At 36.0% G+C, this 21,226-nt stretch overlaps 3 long non-coding RNA genes across 3 annotated transcripts; 2 read left to right on the top strand and 1 right to left on the bottom strand.

Annotated features, from left to right (window-relative positions):
- Positions 1-8,837: 8,837 nt before the first annotated feature.
- On the top strand, positions 8,838-10,878 carry LOC120003475. The gene is made up of 2 exons (XR_005469352.1): positions 8,838-9,460; positions 9,552-10,878. It is a non-coding gene; the product is annotated as an uncharacterized LOC120003475 (long non-coding RNA).
- Positions 10,879-15,347: 4,469 nt separating this feature from the next.
- On the top strand, positions 15,348-15,690 carry LOC120004452. Its single transcript, XR_005469540.1, has 2 exons — positions 15,348-15,486; positions 15,593-15,690. It is a non-coding gene; the product is annotated as an uncharacterized LOC120004452 (long non-coding RNA).
- A 1,805-nt stretch (positions 15,691-17,495) lies between these two features.
- LOC120004453 lies at positions 17,496-17,943 on the bottom strand. Its single transcript, XR_005469541.1, has 2 exons — positions 17,854-17,943; positions 17,496-17,772 (listed from the first exon to the last, which is right to left on the bottom strand). It is a non-coding gene; the product is annotated as an uncharacterized LOC120004453 (long non-coding RNA).
- Between the last annotated feature and the right edge of the window lie 3,283 nt (positions 17,944-21,226).

Below are 21,226 nucleotides of genomic sequence, written 5' to 3'. Positions count from 1 at the left end.
ACGATGGAAAATAATCTGTTAATAAATTCACGTCCAATTATGGATTGATGATACCCTCTTGAGAATGCTTATAGGATTTGAGATTGTATCAAAACCCTGTAGGTGGATTTTAATTAATCCGAGAGATTCAAATAAGTTAACTGGTAACCTCAAGGAAATATTTAAAGATGTCAATTAAATAGTATATGTCAATGGCATATTTAATTGACGGGTATCTATAACTTAACGTGAGGAATTTTATGAAGAAGTATAACGAAAGACTCAGATTTAATTTGAGATAAAACGGGGGTGCAATTATAATATTTTAGTGGAATATATTATAATTTATGAATTATAATTATGTCCATGGGTTTGGACTGATAATTAAATTCATAGGAAACCCATGTTTTATTTTTCTTAGTTTGTCCCCACTGTAGCCCAGAAGCTCAATACTATAAGATACAGGAAAACCAAAACGAACCGAAATTAGGAGAATGAGAGGCTTAGGGGCCGGCCCACCTAGGGAGAAAACCCTAGGTATGGCCGACCCTATAAATACACAAAAAGTATGTGTTTTGTTAACACAAGTTTTGAGACACCAGTTGGTCTCTCTACTCTCTAATCGTTTCCATTAGTTTTGGTTTGTGTTCTTTAGATTCTTGGAGAAAAGAGACCACCCTCTCAATCCAAGTTTAAGAATTGGTGCATACGGTGGAAGATCTGCAAGTTTTAGCTTAGTATCGAACTCTCCGACTCCATTCTTCGTTCCTGATTATTAGAGATCAAATCAGAGAGATCTCAAGGTAAATAATCTACTTGAAATTAATTGATATATGGTTTATGCCATGGTGATTAGTATTGGATAAGAAATTTTTGGAACTTGTCTAGCTATCGTTTATGTCTATGAGGTTCTTATACGCTTCCTCGAGTTGCATGTTTCCAACACACTATTCACACCCTAACTAGACTTGATCACGTAAGCGGAAGATCAAAGTTTGAGAGAGAGAGAGCGTTTACGTATATTATTTGATGTGTAAAATACAAAGGACTAACCTTTGTATTTATAGGCACTTAAGTGATAAGGATTGAAGTCTCCTAAACTGATTAGGTGACTACTTTATCACCTTAAGATAATATCTAAGAATAAATCAAATACTCAATTTGATTTCTCTCTTGTATTATCAATTATATGGACGTATATCCACATCTCCCACTCGTCCACATAGGACTCTCTCTCAAACGTTTTACAGGCAGTAGGGCGTGCGACCAGACGAAGAAGATTCAACACTCAGTTGAACAGTTACACTAAGTTACCACCTAACTAGTGTAACATATCATACAGATATAGTTCGTCTATGCCCTAGATAGTTTGACCACAGCAAACCAAACACTCTCAACACCTTTTGAGAATAATCTCTTAGTAGTGCTTGATTTCCACATAGGTACAAGTACTCATCCATGATCACTTTGTTGCTAAAACAATTTGTGATCGCTCGGGCTATGGATTTGTACTATTAAGGCATTTTATCAAACAATCTTCCTTAATGACTCATATCAATTCGTCTTTGTTTTAGTATTTTCTAGTCGTGCCTCATTCAACCATAACAATATTCATGGTCGACTTAGCACATACAAAAGCGAATATCTGGTGTGCGAGTAGCCTGTGCCTGTACTAACTGAGTGAAAGCCCTCACCATCTCGGTCACATCCCTCAACATCTGCGGCTACACCCCTCTGGGACTGGAGCGATGGGGGCAACTGGTGCTACCAGGGGAATCAGAGTACATAACCTAGAACAGTGGGTATAGCCTCTGTCTCCCAGCGTTGGTCCTCATCTGTAATAGGAACACCTCCTCCACTAACTGTCTGTGCGCGCTCTACTCTACGATCCCTATCTCCCTGTCCTGGGTCAACTCCCACAGTCAGAACTTTCCCAATACTCAACTCTAGAAACATATCAGCGTCAATCATCGATATCCCCTCCACTCTAACACTAGATGTATCCCCCACTATTGGATCATCTATCGGTCATGATCCCTATCTAGTCTCGAATGACTGAGCATCCACTGAGCCTCATCCTTCATCGCCTCCCTCACCACGGGACTATACAGTGTGAAGATGTCTACGTGTATACATCTGTTTCATATAAATACACAAACACAAGAACTTAGCAACACAAGCTCTACGAGGATTTATGGGAAAGAGTACATACCAGATCAGTTAGGGCAAGTGACGTGGTCTGGAGACCCCATACTCATAACCCTAGGTCTGTAAGACACTAAACCTGTCTTCGATACCAAGTTCTCATGCCCTGACCCTCGGAGCGTGAGCAAAATGAGAAAGTGACACAACAACACCACACACAACAATAAATCAAGTAGAAAATCGGACAACATCTCTCCATAAATTGGAGAATGTCCAAACATAACCCAAACATAATATCCAAACATAATCCAACATCCAAAAACAATCCAATCCAAGACCCTCAGGGCCCATAGCCACCTCCATACTACCCAACACAAGAGTCCTAATAATCCAGAGCACCCTCCTAGTCATCCAACATAAATCCAGAGGAACAATATCATAATACATAAATATATATCCAATCAAATAAACAACACCCATAGTCTAAAACATAAGTCAATCATCCGCCCAGGCCACCTCGATCACGCCCCCTCCTACTGATCTAGAGGATCTACATCAGAAACAGACTCACCTAAAAGGATAAGAAAGGAGAGTATGAGTCGAATGCCCAGTAGGGATAAAAATAGAGTATAAATAAATGCTGAAGTTTCAAGAAAGTAAATGCAGCAATATGTCAATGATAAAATATGAACCCGAACCATCCAACTAAACCTCCGAACTCACCTCCAATGATTAACCAGCAACAGCTCATCATTTACAAGCACCAGAATATCCAAAACACCGATAAATACTTGAGAATGTCAAATATTAGGCGCAAGAGTCTCAATCATACGGAGCACGCTCTTGTCCCAATATCCGGCTCAAGAGTCCCGATCACACGGAGCACCCTCTTGGCCCAAATATCATAGTAACCCCTAATCCACCAACACCTAACGTGAAACACCCGAGTCCATACCCGATGATTCACCATGCGACTAATAATGTACAAAATAAATGCAATGTCCACATACATCAACATTTCATAAAGAGCATTTTCAAACATGTCAATCAAGCTTGACATTTCCAAGGTTTAATGTACAATGAATAATCAATTACAGAGATAGCAAATAATAGGAATAAAATAGGGGTTTAGCCCTCTTTGTAACAAATAAAGAGTAGTCCAAATGAACTTACTAAACCAAACAATAATATTATATCCAAGAAGAGGAAATTCAAAGTACTTTAATGAAATTTCAAGAATCCAACAAAAATGGGGAAAAATCCCTACCTCAAAGCAAATTGTAAGCCCTTACCACAAAAGCAACGTATACTCCGTGCAAATTCACTAACCTATTCAATGAAATAAACTCCATCAATATTTCAATGTTCACCAATCACTCAAGTCTTACATTCCATACTCTAAACTCCAACCCATTACTTTGAAATCCACATTCTACCTTAAATTCAAAGGTTAAACAATTAAAATTCTACCAAAATAGTATTTTCATCCCAACCCAATCTTAATTAGAACGATTTGAGTCAAGAAAATCTTATCTTGAAACTTGTTAGTTTTCACCAACTCAAGAATTTCAAGCCTCCGCTTGAATTGGTTCAAGAGCCACACTTGAATCTAGTAATATAAGAAAATTAGAATCTAATTTTCAGTTATTGAACAAAGAAAACTCTCATTGAATCTAAATCTCCAAAGCTCATTAAACCCACAAACCCTGGGTTCCAAAATTACCGTAATCCTTTTCTTTTCTTTTCTTTTCTTGTAAGCCCTTATGACATTCCAATTTCACCCCACAACTTTAATTCTTTCCATAACTAAGTCCCATTAATTTATTTTTATTTTTACTTTTACTTTTTTGTTATTATTCTTTTTTCTTTTCTAGAGACGATATATTACATTAATATGTCTCAAATTAGGATTTTGGTTTTGTTTTTGGGTAATCTCTCTCCTTTGGCCACGAATTTCAGACATTAACATGTCTCAAAGACTATTCCATAAACTAGGAGAGAGTGGGGTATATAAATAAGAAAACAAAGTATTCAAAATGGATTAGAAGTACAAGTCCTAAACAAGGTAGGAGTCTTACCTTAGGTTTAAGCTTGGACTGCCGAACCCCTAGGGGAAGAGCCGACGGTCTCCTGCTTCTCCTTAGCGCCGGCCATGGATGGCCAAGCCTTGCCCTAGGAAGGGTTTGGTTTTGCCGGGTATCTTGGTCGACCAGCGATCCCCTCTTAGGGTCAAGGAAACCCACGGAACAACTAGGGTTTTGGTCCTTGTTTAGATATTTAGCCATATGTACTTATTTTCCTTCAATTTCAATCATGTAACACATTACTTCTACAAACCAAATTAAAATCGAAAGCACTACATGTCCATAATTGTTCATAATCTAGGTAGCATGAGGAGAAGTATGAGGGACCATTTTGTATTAAATGGTCTCCCACACTTCTCCTCATGCCACCTAGATTATGGATAATTATGGACACCAACATTATGGACACATATCATTTTGGAATTAAAATTTCAAGACTTAAGATTTCCGTTTATAATCAATCTTACAAGGCTTTCACATGTCTTAAAAAAATAGTTAAACTCTAGCGTTTACTTTAGGAAACCAAAAACCTAGAAACTATATCCTTTTATTATACGATTTCTATCCTTGTAAATTTCCATTAACCAATGTGATATTAGATAATTTTGTGTACCTTCCTTAAATAGGACAAGAGGCTTTTATAGGATATCAAGGGAACTCCACGGGACAGACATAACATGGCTCCTAAAATATTATTTTTTACCATCAAACTCTATGACTAGGAATAATATTTATATCCAATGTACGTATGACACCAGATGAACTATAGATGCACTCCAAGATATGTACGATTCTTACATCAAGGTTTTCTTTAGAAACATGTTCATGACCTATGAGATATGTATGATTAGCTCCTCCATGCTACATCAGGTAAATTAGAGTGAGAGTTTGTGTACTATCAAAGACTCCAAGATTCATTTTTTTCCTGAGCTCTTAGTTCCCTTATATCTATCCACTAAACATATTAATTTAATTCGTCGATTAATTCAGATACGAATGCTCAATCCCTAAGGATCAGCATGCATGATTTTTAGATAGATTAATTTGAACCTCTTGATGTAGGTGCTTACACTTCCATTTTCGAAAGTACATGAATGGTTATATTGTAAGTGTCTTCTCACTCTCTAGTGGCATACATCCAACTCATCGAGTATATTGACTATAGTTTGAGTTTGACTCAATGATGAATCAAGATACACATGCTATACGTGTGAATCCTATGACTTACCCAAGCTTGAGAACTAACGCACTCTTATAGCTATAGGTTGAGCGACTCGAGTGATAATACTTTACTAGCCGTTCATTCCTATGTTAGTCCGTCAGTGCATGTCTTCTCATATATACTAGGGACAATGCTAGAGACCCCCAAAAGTCCTCCAAATTTATGTGGCATTAAAATAGTCATTGATTTAAAAACACACATGTAAGACCCACTTCACATCCAACACTTCACATTAAATGGGGGTATATTGGGGGGTCACTTTTTGGGGGTCTCAAGCATTATCATATACACTAGTTTACCAATCCGAGAGTCCTCTCAAGCAGTCAAGATAAATTACTCCCCACGTTGTAAATATCCATGCTCTACAAACTATATGAACGAAGTGCCTAACTTCATTAATATGATGGTGAATATATGTCACCATTTGAGCAGTGTCGAACATGGAATCATTCATAAAACTACTGCACCATATATGCCTCAACAAAATGGCATTATGAACCTAAAAATTGAACATTAAAGGAAATGATGAATGTCAGTTAATAACTTATGGTTTACCCCAGAATATGTGAGGGGAAACAATAATTTTTGCTAACTACGTTCTCAATAAATTATCTCACAAGAAATTGGAGAAAACTCCTTATGAATTATGGAAAGGTCATGCACCTTCTTATAAATACTTATGTGTGTGGGGTTGTTTAGCAAAGGTTGCAATTCTTTTTTCTATAAGGAATAAAATAGGACTTAACCCGATTGTGTATTCATAGGCTTTGCACACAATAGTAATACATATCGATTCCTAGTTCATAAATCGAAAAATACTGAGGTACATGAGAATACATTATTGAATCTAGGAATGCTTCATTTTTTTTTTGAAGATAAGTCTCCTTGTAAGTCAACACTTGAATCTAGTTCTCCAAAATGAGCTTATAATAGTATCGATAGAGATGTGCAAATATCAGAATTATAAAATCAATGAAATGAAGTAGAACTTAGACGAAGTAAAAGGGCGATGACCTCTACTCATTTGAATCCAATTTTCTAGTATAGTTGTTAGAAAAAGAGCCTTAGAGTTTCAAGGAAGCTATTTCTACTCAAGAAGCTTCTTCATGGAAAGAAGCTATTGATAGTGAAATAGAATTTATCATTCAAAATCACATTTGGGAACTAGTAAATTTACCACTAGGTCACAAGTGGATTTTCAAGAGAAATTGAAAAGTAGGTGGATCAATCGACAAATACAAGAGAAGATTTGTAGTCAAAGATTATAGACAAACTGAGAAAGTATATTATTTTGATACATACTCATCAGTTTCATGAATAACGTCAATAAGATTGTTAATTGCCTTTGCGGCATTGCATATTCTTGAGATCTATCAAATGGATGTAAGGACAACATTCTTGAATGGTGATTTGTATGAAGAAATATACATGGAACAACCAGAAGGGTTTGTGGTTTCAGGACAAGAAAAGAAGGTATGCGAACTCATGAAGTTTTTATACGGGTTTAAACAAGCTCTAAAATAATGGTATGAGAAATTTGACAATGTGATGGTGTCTAATGGGTTTCACATTAATGAATGTGATAAATGTGTTTACGTAAAGAACACTTCATCAAACTATGTCATTGTTTGTTTGTATGTGGATGATATGATTATCATTGGTAGTGATAATAATGTCATAAAATCTAACTAAACACTTCTTAGGAAGTAAGTTTAAATGAAATATTTAGGACATGCAGATGTCATTCTTGGAATGAAAATTACCAAGAAAAGATGATTATACATTATCACAATCACATTATATCGAAAAATTGCTCGATCGATTTGACATAGATAATAACATCATTACACGAATAGATGTAAATCTTCATCTCAAGAAGAACAATGGTACATGTATGCAGATTATTGGTAATTTAATGTATCAGATGAATTGCACTCGTCCAGATATTGCCTACTCAGTTAGCAAACTAAGTAGATATACTATTAATTTAGGAGAAGACCATTGGAAAGTGATTGTTAGGATTCTTAGATATCTAGATACATCACTAACGATGGATTGCATTACACTAGATATCATGCTGTAATTGAAGGTTACAGTGATGTCAACTGGATTTTTGATTTCAAATACACTAAATCCACTAAGTTGATACGTCTTCACACTTGGTGGTGTAGCTATATTATGGAAATCCTCAAAGCAAACATGTATAGCAAGATCTACTATGGAGTATGAGTTCATAACACTAGATCAAGTTGGAGAAGGTGCCAACTGGCTCCAAAATTTTATAGAGGATATTCCATTGTGGCCAAAATATACCTTTGCTATTTGTATACATTGAAATAGTCAATCAACAATAGGAAGAGAACAGAGTCATACATAATGGCAAGTCTCGATACATACGTCGAAGACAAAAAAACTATAAAAGAATTGTTGTCAAATAGTATCATATCAATTGATTATGTGAAATCAAAAGATAACATAGAGGATCCATTGACAAAGGGCTTGACAAAAGATCAAGTATATATATAGTTCATCGAGGAGAATGAGTTTAAAGTCCACTAAAAGTTATACTACAATGGCAACCCAACCTAGTTGATTGGAGTTCCCAAGATTTAGGTTCAAAGGGACAACCAAATTATGGGGGAGTTTATTGAAATTTATGGGTTTTGTGTGGCGGCACGTGTGTACGGCTCCTGGGGGGATACAATGTGTAGCACAGGAGGCATGTCCACTATCCCACATTGGAAAATGCTTGAGGGGAAGTGCAGAATATAATAGGTCAAACTCTCAAACTAGTAACAATCGGTTTTCCTTGGAGTGGTGGCACCAAATCTCATAAAAACTACATAGTTAAACGTGCTTGTACGAGAGCAATATTGGGATGGGTGACCTCCTAAAAAGACAAAGTCATGAGGGCTAGTTAGGCCCATAGCGGACAAAGTGTTACTGGACTTGAGAGAGCAGGCTCTTACAGTTAAGATGTAATACCCCATCCAGAAAAATAAATCTGAATCAAAATAAAAGTAATTAAGAATGTCAAAATTTTTATAAATGATATTGAGGTGTTTAATTGTGGAAATTTTGGTTCAAGATTGGTGTGAATCGACTTAACGAATCCGGAATGGAATAAAAACCTAATAGGAACTCGAATGGCATAATCGTAAATAAGTTGCTGGTAATTCTGTAAATAGGATTGTTGGTAGGAGTAGTTTCGAAACTTCATAATTGGGTGGCATTTTCGAAATTAAAGCTTGGTTATTTTGAGACTTGCATGAAGGGATGCTGGCAAAGGTGGTATTTTATTGTACTTATTAAAAATGAATATTTAAAAGAAATTGAGGATTCAATTAAGAATTTTATTAAAAACTAAGATCACTTTCGGTGGAATAATGATGATATTTAGTGAATGATGAATTGGAATATTAGGTGTGAAGTAATTGATTGCGTTAATTTCTTTTCTCCACTCTTTATTAGCCTCCCATCCCCACGCGAACACGCAGTCTTCTCACGCGCACCACCGGCCACCACCAGAACTCCATCCTCCGGCCACCGTTTCGAATGGCCAACCTACCAAGAAGCTTCTCCCAACCCCCACAAGCATAGCCCGACCAACCTTGCCTCAAACCGTCGCCCATAGCCAGTGGAATCGAACTTGGAAACGCACGGCCACCACGAGGTAAAAGTGGTCAATCCGGCCAACTCCGACAATCTTTCAACTTTTCGTCACCACCATTCACCTCACCGGACTGAGGAGCATCTAACCCAACCAACTTCCAGCCAAAACAACCACCGAATGCCGGAGATCTGACTTTGACTCGATTTTGACTCGGCTGAAATTCCACTTTCTAGCGACCCCGAAGCTCTATTCTAACTTGTTTCGTTGCTTTGAACTCATTGGTGATGTTTTCGGATCCATACAGACAGCGTTGGAGCATCCCGGAAATTATGTCGTAAATACACATATACACACTATATACGTGCAGTTATAATACTGAACCAGGGGTAATTTGGTCATTTATAAAAGGATAAAATGGTAATTTCATTTCCAATGGTAAAATGATAATTTGGACTAGTAGAAATTGTGGTTGATTATTAACTAGTATGAAACTGGTATATTGGTATAGGTGATTGAGGAGTTGGACTTGATGCTGTAGACGGTTAATTATTTTGTGCACCGCTATTGAGGTATGGATTTCTTACCCTTTTTATTTTGAAACACTTTCGAGCCACCGTATTAGAATGGTGAACTTTGGTTTCCGTCTTGATTTATTCCGAGGGGAAACAAGTCTTGATAGTTTACCATTATTTCTTCTACTATTATTGTTCATGTTGTGATTCTATTGTACAAATGAATGACCCTTGGAAAGCTTGGTAAAAAAACCGAGCTTTGTATGACTCTTCATGCATCTGGATGAGTGTGTATGTATGTATATTTATTGCACTTATGACATGTTTCTTTTAAAGATTGCATAATAGATGCATGGTAGGTTCCAAGTATGGACTTGGGGCTTATGTTAAGTGTTGGATGTTATTTGAGCACGTGCGTGGATGATGGATAGGAGTCTTGTGGTTGTGCTAGTCCATAGGATTCCCGTAACGGTATTTATTACTACACGTTGACTAGTTATCCGACGATAGGCCAGGCGTGGCAAGCTGAGATATCTTTGTGGGGCCAATAGTGACTGGTTGCGACCATATACGTGCCGACCTTCTCTCTAGTGGTTTAAGATTGACGTTGATGGATGATTGGAATTCGTTTCTTGGTATTGGTTGGATGCTAGAGAGAGAGGTAGCGCGGGTGGATTCTCGTCGGCTTATCGTCGCAGGGCGAGAATCTGATCCGCCGAATTGGGTGTCATTGGAGGCAGATATGGAGATTCGGTTGCGTTGATCAGGTCCATTTATTATGTTGTATTGCATATTGTTGCATCGAATACACGTTATTATTCTCTCAGCCTTTATTTATACTCTTTATATCCCTACTAGGCATTCGGCTCAAACCCTCTATATTTCTATCATTTTAGGTAAGTTTATTTAATTTAAATGGGTCCTTCGGATTAGCAGGAGTGAGTGTGACCGTGATGGCTTGGACTATTGACTCACCTGTATTTTGGACATTGTTTATATCATGTTTAAATTGATTTTATGATTTATGCAATGTAAGTTTGTACTCCTAGGTTTCAGTTTGAGGATCAAAAGGGTGCCCCAGATGGTTGGGACTTCTGTGTTGGATTGCATGGAGATGGTTGTAGGCTTAAGGGTTTTGGTTTGGGTTCTGTCTAGATATTGTATTATGTTGGGATTTTCTTTTGGTTATTTACAGGGAGACATTCCTCAATTTATGGGGAGATGATGTCCAATTTTCTCCTTTACTATCGTTGTGTTTGTGTATATTATGTTATTCATTTTTTCCCTCATGCTCCGAGGGTCGGGCCGTGACAAAATTACTAAGGAATTTCTTTCCTACACCTTTTCCTATGATGAAATAATGATCCTTGTATGTTGGAAATCCAACTGGAGTATGGTAGGATACTCTTAACAAGAGATCACCTATGTGAATGTGAAGGGGTCGCTTCTATGAGAGTGATTGGACTAATCTCTTTAGAGCACTCAAGAAAAAATTAGGCATATCCAGGGCCAAAATGGACAAATATTGTTAAGGAAACAATAATGATAGAGAAGAAACAGTGTGAATATTGTTGTCTTGGCATTTACAAAAGCTGAACAGTTCAAGACATTGCATTCACTGTTTAGCAAATACATTCGATAATATTTTACCAAGAAAGTTCAAAGCCAAAAGCTACCTATCCTGATGCAGCTATTCTCATAAGTATTCTCTCATTCAAGTCTACATTATCATTTTAGCACATTCCATTCATGTGGGGAATTGTTAAAAATTTTCATGTATTTAAGCCTGATTATTTGGGAGTTCAAATACATGGAAATCATGTGTATGAACTTAAATAAAAAGAGTTTAATGTTGACAATAAAGTCAAGCATTCACTAAATCAAATACATTATATGTATGAATGAATGGAAAGTAGCTTCAAAGTGTGCTACATGAACATGAGAAAAATGGTGCTATCAGAGTGAAAGTAGCTTGAGCAATTTTTGGAGTTGCTGAAGTGAAAACAAAAACTTTTCAAGTTGATGGTCGCTTGAGCGACTCTAATAGTTGCTTAAGTGACAATAGATGTTCAAAAATTTTTATGTTGTCCAGAAAGTTGGTTGAGCAACTTTGCCAATAGACACACATTTTGATATATATTAGGCCCCAACATTATAGCCTATATCTACAACAGCTGTCACATATTCGGCTTTCATGATGGAGTTTGCGAAACAAGTTTGCTTTACACTTTCCTAACTGATGGTTGCACCACCTATGGTAAACAAATCGTCAGACGTGGACCTTCTATAGTCCTTGTCCGCTTAGAAATATGAAATAGTATAATCCACTGGAACGATCTCTCCACTATAATATATTAGCATATAATCTTCCATTCTCTCAACAATATTTAGTATTTGCATCTTGCACTATATCCGAAAACAGTATTGACAATGATTCCAATTGCAAACTAGTGAGAATAACAAACGTTTGAGAGAGGGACTCATATAGACAATAAATTTCGTGCGTAATTACACGAAAAATGAGTATAAATTGAATTTGAACCAAAATAAAGATTCAAACTCTTTTTTGTTCAAGCTACTCACGTGAACAATCCATTAACAATCAAAACTGTTGTTGGAGAAACCACAAAAGAAAATTCTTGGGTCGACATTTTGTTTTATGCTCTATTCTTTGCTTTACAAAATAAACCACGACATATTTTCATTTAAAGCGTGTTTGGATTGAGGGAGAAGGGAAAACGAAATTTGAAGAGAATTGGACGAAGATTTCATTAACTTTTCGAACAATTTGGTATTTTGCTTGCAATTATGAAAACATAGGTAATCGATCTTGCTTTATAAAGTTTTTGGCGTGTGAAATTTTCTTCTTTTTTTTCAGATAATTTGTGTGTAAATTTATAAATTTCTAATTCAACTTGTAAATATGTATTTAATATTTATTTTCAATAAAGGCTATATTTGTCATTCCAAACAAGGATACATGTAAATAAAAAAATATTTAAAAAATGGTGTAAACTTAGTAGATTTTGTGGTGTGAAATTTTTTTTCTCTTAAGTTATTTATATGTTAAAAACCTATTTACTATTGTACATAATACTTTAACATAAAAATAAGGATAAATTAGTAAATTAAACCAATTTTATTTCCTTTCTATTTTTTATCTATCCAAAAATGAGAGTGGTTAAAGTATTCTACCTTTCATTCATAAAGCCACGTCATTTCGAAGATATGATCTCTTCGTCAATTTGGTTGCTGAAGTGTAGTGGTCAAAAGAGTAGCAGAGAGAATTAATGGTTCGAGAATGAACTCTCGCACAAACTGACCTCGCGATTAAGTCATTCACCATGTTGCTGCTTCCATACCAGCTTATGTTATGTCAATTTATTTGCTTGCTAAACAAATAACTTAGAATGGATAATCTCTTTATAGATTCTCTCGGGGCAAATCCATACCAACTCATGTTAGGTCAGCTTACTTGCTTTTTAAGACCATCCACATCATACACTTTTAATAAAAACTCTAAAAGTTCAGTTTTTGTACACTTTACACAAATTTTCAATTTCTTAGAAAATAAATCCACACATTAAACACTTTAACCACACTCTAAATCATTTAAATATTTATTTCTATAATAATTTTTTATTAATTTAAAATCAATGCATTTTACAACTATTATAATAATTATTTGATTAACTACTTGTTGGATTTTTCTGTGCTGGATATGAGATCTCATAATTTCGGCTGTTGGGAACATGAGTTTTGTGAAAGGAAAAAAGACAAATTTAAAAACTAGTTGGCCAGAGCCATGCAAAATAAAAAGATAAATGGCGGGAGCCATGCCTAAGAAAGCAAATAAGTATTGAAGACAATGGGTCTGTGTTTGACACAGGGTGGGTGTAATCTTCTCTTCTTTCTTCTTTTATAGTGCCAAGTGATTGGCACTTTGATACAGTGTTGTTGGTCATTCTCTTATCCTACATCGGATAGGTGGAAGCAAGTGACGTGCTTTATATGGGTGGGCAATCCTCAACCTTGCAAGTCGGTGTTCAAGGTGTGAGTTAGGTTCACTGCATCATTTGGTATCAAAGCCCAAGCCCATGCTGAAGATGTGGGTGCATGTGGGTGCCACGGGATAGGGGACCACACGTGGGATACGTGTTCTTTGGGGAGGGAGGGAATTGATGCAGTGTTGTTGGTCATTCCCTTATCCCACATCAGGTAGGTGGGAGCAAGTGACGTGCTTTATATGGGTGGGCAATCCTCAACCTTGTAAGCCGGTTTTCAAGGTGTGAGTTAAGTCCACTGCATCACACTTCTTTATTCTTCGTCACGTATTCTGTCATGGCACATTATAGGGATCGTGGCATGACCACCTTCTTGTTGCTTGCTGAAGTGACTGGGTTAGTGGGCTTCATAACCGTAACATTCTCCTGTAAATGGGGATGATGGTAGCATCTCTCTGATCGTGCTTCTTCTTCGAGGATGATATGGACTCTCTTGGAAGCCGTGGTAGTCTTTGCTTCGCGAGTCTTCAGGCTTCATGGTTGAAAATATGGGGATATGGCTAATAGTAATCATTTCGTTGCGACTTCTACACGAGTAAAAATATAGCATTTTGTAGCTATTTGGACAATGGATCTTGGACAACCCTAATTCCTGAATTTCATTCCAGCAACCAACTAGAATCCTGCAAAATGAACAACAACTAGTAAAAATTCTCCTTGCCTTTGTCACGTGTAACCATGAGACTGGTTGCTCTTTGAAAGTTGTGGGACCCGTCTTGCCACGTGTCATCTGACGTGTAAAATTCAGTTTTGGTACGAACAATACTTAGGGTCCGTTTGATAGAGCGGTTAAAGTGATTTTCAATGCTAACAAAAAAAAATTGAGCTTAAAGCTGTAAAATATGTTCAGTGGTGTTTGATAAACTAAAAGCTAACGCTAGTAGAAAATTGTTTAATTAAAGTATTATAATATTAGATTTTATGATTTTTATATTAAAATTCATTATTTAATTTAATATAAGATAAATATAATAAATATAATTTTATTGAAATTAAATTATATTTAATTTAATATTACATTTAATTTAATAAATAAAATTTATTATAAAAATTAATGTTAAGTATAAAATTTAAATATTTTAATAATTACTTATGTAAAATTAATTAAGATAATGTGTTAAAGTTAAAAAATGTTTAAAATAAAATAATCACTCAAGTGGGCATTCTCTCTCATAAGTGGAGCCCTCTCTTTTGTCCTGTTGTTAAAAGCATGTATATGGGCCCCACACAAAAAAAATTAAAAAATGAAAGCATGTCTTTATGGAGCTTATTTGCAGCTAGCGATTCAGTTGTAAATGTTGTGCCGTTTGGCACAGCAGTTCAGCAAAGCGGGATTGATAGCAGACCCGCTTTGTCGTCTACTGTGCCAAACAGGCACTTAATATTAATCACTTAATTGATGGTTGATTTTCCCAACTCTGTTATGCATTAATCTTCACTTCCTTATTTTTATTTGCTTTTACCAAAATTTCAATTAACATTTTTTCCTTTTTTTCTTATATTTTTTAAAACAATATGAAATAGTTACATAATTAGTTTTGTGGCTCATTGAAAACATTGCACACGTGTCTCTATGTCATCAGTGTGTCCAGGCCCTGCACGTGCCTCCTCTATTTACATTAGTACGCGTTTGCCAAAGACGAATTTGGAATTGTCAATGTGTCCACGTATCTCCACGTCAGTTGGCATTTTTTAATCAAATAAAATTGGGTCAGTTTGCTACAGTGATGTAGTTTCATAAATTATTTTGCGATTTTAGTTCTCCTCTTTTGCTCTCCATTAGACCTAGGAAGGCACACCAGCTGGAAGGAAGGCGACGAGCTGCAATCATGCTCAGCTCTCAAAATCTTATCAATACCTCTCTCAGGTATGTTGAAATAGGTTGTAACTTTTGATTTCGATATGTGTATCCCATTGAGAAATAGGTTGTAGTTTTTGACTGCCATTGATTTCAAGCTCTGTCGAACTTGTAGGCATATTAAAATGGTTAAGACACATGCATCTAGGTTCAAAGCCCCTTGTGTCGAAAGATGATAAGACAAACCATGATGACATCTTACCACCAACTGTGCAAAAAACTACAGGAAGACCTAAGAAAAAAAAAAGAAAAGAGACAGGTGAACCAGCACATGGTAAAGATCCGCGTATTGGAGTTGTTGCTGTTTTCCAAGGACCTAGCATCATGGATCCTTCCACAACAAAACAGGTATGACATCTTTGTTTTAGTATTAACTTTTTTGCTCATGAAAATATAACAGGTTGAGCATCTTCTATTATACTACCCTTTTCAAACATTTGGAGGATCATCAGGGTCTACTACGACCACAAACACTCAAGAGTCCGTCAACAAATGAGGGATATGCATCTTCTATTATGTTGTGGAGATGAGTTGTTGCCTTTTGTGGATGGGTTTTTTTGAAAAATAACCCTCGTTTATAAACATTTTTCAAATCTAACCCATCTTTTTAAAACACTTAAATATAACCCTTTTGACAAAGGAAAAGACAAAATTACCCATTGCACAGTTCAAAATCCTAAAAGTCAACAGTTACCGTCTCGAATTGCGTAAAACTCGTCCTTTCATCTTCTTCTTCGTTTATTCACACACCAGCATAAAAAATTCTCTCACATCTGTATCTTCTTCCTTCAACTTCTTCGTTCTTCCGAGAATATTATTTGTTGGAATTTCTTCTGGTTTTTTACGAACGAACAACAACAACAACAAACGCGACTCTAAGGTTAGTTTCATTTCATGGATTTATGTGTTTGAATATTCGTTCATATGTATGAGATTTTTGGAAGAGGTTAGAGAAACAGTACAGTCATGCTTGTAACATATATGTTATAGGGTGTTGGGTTTCGTTGGTAAAGGCGTGCATGTTCGTTGTTATCAGTTTTGCAGTACACGTAGAAAGTTGTTGTACTGTTCTTGAAAGTTTGTACCTTTTTACGTGTACTGCAAAACTGATAACAACGAACATGCACGCCTTTACCAACGAAACCCAACACCCTATAACATATATGTTACAAGCATGACTGTACTGTTTCTCTAACCTCTTCCAAAAATCTCATACATATGAACGAATATTCAAACACATAAATCCATGAAATGAAACTAACCTTAGAGTCGCGTTTGTTGTTGTTGTTGTTCGTTCGTAAAAAACCAGAAGAAATTCCAACAAATAATATTCTCGGAAGAACGAAGAAGTTGAAGGAAGAAGATACAGATGTGAGAGAATTTTTTATGCTGGTGTGTGAATAAACGAAGAAGAAGATGAAAGGACGAGTTTTACGCAATTCGAGACGGTAACTGTTGACTTTTAGGATTTTGAACTGTGCAATGGGTAATTTTGTCTTTTCCTTTGTCAAAAGGGTTATATTTAAGTGTTTTAAAAAGATGGGTTAGATTTGAAAAATGTTTATAAACGAGGGTTATTTTTCAAAAAAACCCTTTGTGGATTTTGTTTAGTATTGTCTTTTGGAACCTTAATATTTGGATGATCTTGTAATGTTTATGTGTTTTGTAATGGATATGTACTGAACCTTGATATTATGATATTATGATGATGATTTTGGATATTCTGATGAAGCTGTTAGTATGGTTTGTGTATGGATGTGGACAATTTGTTTTTTTTTAGTTGAAGGAGCAAAAATGTTACAAAATGATAGTTTAAGGACAAAACGTTGTGATTTAACAAAGTTCTCCATTGAAATTATTCCGAAATGCCAACTAGGCGCCACGTTAGTTTTTTCCGGCGTCAATTAGACTTGAGAGACAAAACAAGTACTTTTGGATAGTTCAAAGGCAATTTCAGGATTAAAAAAAAATTTAGGGGCGAAATTGAAACATGGGGTATAATTCAGAGATGAAATGTGTATTTTTACCCTTTCAAAAGCTCCAATTTCCCACGAGCTTTTCATCATACAACATCACTTCCCATCTTTGTTGAGGTCAAGATTCAAATTTTAATTGATTGCAGAGGTTACCCGAATCAAGTGTGCTACTTGGAATCCAACCTTTAGCTTTGACAATCCAACAAGCACAAGAATAAGGTAGACAATCTCTTCCCAACCTCCGATTAGAATTTCTATTGTCTACTAACCCTTAGGTTTGTAGACCCAACTTCCATAATCTCCCAGAACAAGCTTCCTCCTTCAATAAAAACTAGCATGAGACCACGATCTCTCCATCATGATTTCAAATCCTTTTAGAATTTCTAGGTTAGAATCTTACCAGTGTAGTTACGAAAAGATTTGACATTCTAATCTCCTTGTTTCACGTCCTCTGTGTTCTCTAATTTTGTCTTCCTTTCTCTGTTTTAATTCTCTATCTTTACAGTTGTACATTTAGAATAGATCCTTCTTGTGGCTTCCCATAAAAGCCAAAACTGGTTTAAGAGGCCAGCTGAAGTTAACTTGGGCTCAGCCCATTTTCTAAATTCTAAAGCTCATGGCCTTCTTCAACAAGCCTAGGAGAATTGAATTGGGCCAAGTTACTTCTCACACAAAGCCTCAATAACAACAATATTTGATCCAAAATAGCATGTGCAAATTTGTGTTATTTTGTTCTCTAAAGTTTTTTAAAAATATTTGGGACCGGCTATTACATCAAATGTAGAGTCCAATGCGTATAGAATCACTAATGTGCGTGCTCTAAGCAAACTAAGAATTGTTCTCAAATCTTTTATAAAGGAAATATGTCCAAATTCACTCCTATAGAGTCCTATGATTGAAATTATTGATTATGTACATTTGCATTGATATGCCTGCTGCCTAATGTGCAAATTCCCTACAGTTTTCAAAAGCCTGATATTCCATGAAACAAACTGAGCTCGAGTGTTGTTTCTTTTAATCAAAAAAAAAAAAAAAAAGAGAAGAAAAACAAACAAAAAGAAAGAAAACCATGCATTATTAGAATCCAGGTTGCAAGACTTCATGCTTACAAGAAAAATTTAAAACCATACCTTTGCACCATGCACGGAAAAATTTAAAACACAATGAGAACGCATTAAGACGTAAAATCTTATGAGTTCCACATTACGGGACAGCGACCCAGACACTACAGAACATCTCTACCATGAGCTCCACAGTCAAGTTCAATAACAAAGTGACATCAGCAACTCTAAAGAAGCTTGTACTCGTTGAGAGCTTATTGAAGCAATCCACAAAAGGAGAAATTGAAACATGTCAAAGCTTCCTTCCTTCCACCATGCCGTCATCTGTCATGCTATCCATTTGTTAGAAATTGCAACAGAAATAGTAATGAAAACTGCCTCATTACAGTTTGCTTTAGCTAAAACATTGCCAAAGAAGAGTATACAATCGAAATACTTTCAATATTCAGATTTCAATCATCCTAAACCGTACCGGAGTCGAGCACATGGTCTGAAGCAAGGAATTAATTCTCAAGTAAATAACCCATTAGCATTTCATTCAAGTTTATTCAAAATAAGAGGCAAGTCGATTTTCAGATTGGATTACAAGAAGCAAAAAAGAAAACTGGAATGTAACAGATATATTGCACACACTCACCCCTGCCTTCCTATCCCTGGCTATGCCAAAAGCAAACAAACATCCTGTTCTAAGGGAAAAAAAATCCTGTTTTAAGAAATGATACCAGACCCTCTACCAATATAAACACACAGAGTAAACAGAGAAATATTAGTGTGGTTAAAAGAAATTCTGGAGTATTATGGCTTAGTGGTGGAACAAAATTTGAATATGAGAGTATGTTACAGTGGAACTACAACAGCATATGCACCACTCCACATAAGCTAATGGGTTCTTTGCGTTTTTTTGGTGGTGTTTCTTAGCTTTGCTTAGTCAATCAACAACTAGATTTTAGGGCATAAAGTCATTAAAAAAATAGTGGTGCCAAAGCTGGTTTCAACTAGGCCAAGAGTGGTGAAGCGAGATGACCGCAAAGAATGGTGGATGCAGCTCTTGGTAGATCCCCTGTAGTCAACACTCATTTGAACCTGGATTGGAAGAAAAATGGACTCCAAAACACATAATTCTTGGACCCAAATCCAAAGAGAGGAATGCAAGATGCAGGACTCCTAGAATATAGAAAGCAGTAGCGGAGATTTTACCACTTCTTTAATAGACTTTAAGGTCTATTGCTAAAATGAAAATTTATAAATAAATTTTCCTTGGTTGCCCCCTAAAATTATTACAATAATTTTATATGTGTATTTGGTTGGCCCCACCCAAAATATGATGCAATCTCTGCACTGCTTGTGGCGAAGGAAACTGCAATGGCTTCTAGGAAGCTCATAAAGGTGCAACAACCAAGTGGTTGGAAATGGAGGAAAAGAAAAAGAAAAAGGTTTTTTGTGGATACTAATTACTAAAACCTGCAACCTCTGTGTCTTTGGCATCATTTGAAAGCCTCAATTTAGTGTTAATGGTAAGCTAGCGCAAGAATGTAGAGGAGGCACACAAATGAAGGTAAATTTGTCCGGACATGCGAGGGAAGAGGAATCCCATATTCTCAGAAACTTCCCAAAAGTTATTAATAACAACGATTTTATTGAAGCATGGAGAAGTGGAAAGACTCGTTTTCAGTGAAACAGTAAGTGAACTTCCCAAATGATAGTCAATGTCATTTAAGAAATTTGAAAAACTAGCCACCAGAAAGCCCCAGATAGATTCCCCACACACACCTAGGTTAAGGCATCAAAGCAATATCAACAAATAAACCAGCGTTCTATACAGCCCCATAAATATCCATAACTGGTAAATTAGCAAATGAAACCATGTTTTACATGATGTGACAGGAGAACAAGTCCCACCATGCTAATATGCAGGGAAGGTGAAAAAGATCAAGGCAATCCAAAAATCAAAGCATCAAAAATTTTAAATCAGAAATAAAAGCACAAATCCATATATGAAGCTAAAAGAGCAAGCCCTACATCTAAACCAACAAAAGGCTCAATTTTATTAAACTTAAATGAAAAGCAAATTATCATGCTGCAACAGAATTCTCCTACCAACAAAAGAAGTAAAACAGTCATCAAAGCTGAAAATGATCAAACAGCAAAACATAAAATAAACAGTTCCATTAGAGCCATGATATACTCACTAATTAACAAACACCAATCACAAGAATGGAAAAGAATAAGTTATTAATTTCCCGTTGAGTTGGGATTCAACTTGTGTGGTTCCAATGGAAAGTAATGAAATCGCAAGGATCAGTCCGGGACAAGCATATATTAAGACATAACAATGGATGAAGCAAAACCAATAATACCCATATCTTATAAAAGATGATTGCCCATTACCTTGTCGTGGATAAAAATTTCAGAAAAGAAACCATATTCCTGAAAGTGCTCTAATTTACACAAAAAATTAAGAGATTTACGACATACCCAGATCACTAAATTTAATAAAAACATCGAATGGAAAACCCCAATTTCACACAAAAATGGCAATCGCGACCTACAACGCAATAGAAGGATCGAAGATATATAAAGTACAAACGCCACAAAAGGAACACAGTTTTACCAAAAACCAGAATATCAACGAATCAAATAAAAATAGACAAATCCATTTGCAGACATAACAGACAACCCAGAAAACTCAGAATCGCAATTAGACGATGTACC

This window comes from Tripterygium wilfordii, chromosome 8 (genome assembly GCF_013401445.1).
Source record: "Tripterygium wilfordii isolate XIE 37 chromosome 8, ASM1340144v1, whole genome shotgun sequence".
Lineage (NCBI taxonomy): Eukaryota > Viridiplantae > Streptophyta > Magnoliopsida > Celastrales > Celastraceae > Tripterygium > Tripterygium wilfordii.
This window is presented reverse-complemented; position numbering and strand designations above follow the sequence as displayed.